Source organism: Primulina huaijiensis, chromosome 18 (genome assembly GCF_012295235.1).
Source record: "Primulina huaijiensis isolate GDHJ02 chromosome 18, ASM1229523v2, whole genome shotgun sequence".
NCBI lineage: Eukaryota > Viridiplantae > Streptophyta > Magnoliopsida > Lamiales > Gesneriaceae > Primulina > Primulina huaijiensis.
In genome coordinates, this window is record NC_133323.1 from 14,274,050 (window position 1) to 14,274,279 (window position 230).

Genomic DNA, 230 nt, shown 5'->3' on the forward strand with positions numbered 1-230 from the left:
GAGTTAATATTCATTCCAACTCCATGAGTGTAAATCAGCTATCCATTAAATATTTTGACCTGAAAGAATATGGAGTTGATGCTTTTACAAAAAAATTGTCGATATTATACATGTTATGATGGGTGGTGTGAATTATCTTTTTGATTATATTATCATAAAAAAATTTAGAAATTAAAAAAAATATATATATATTGTTACCTTATATATTATTTGAAAATAATAATAAAAGC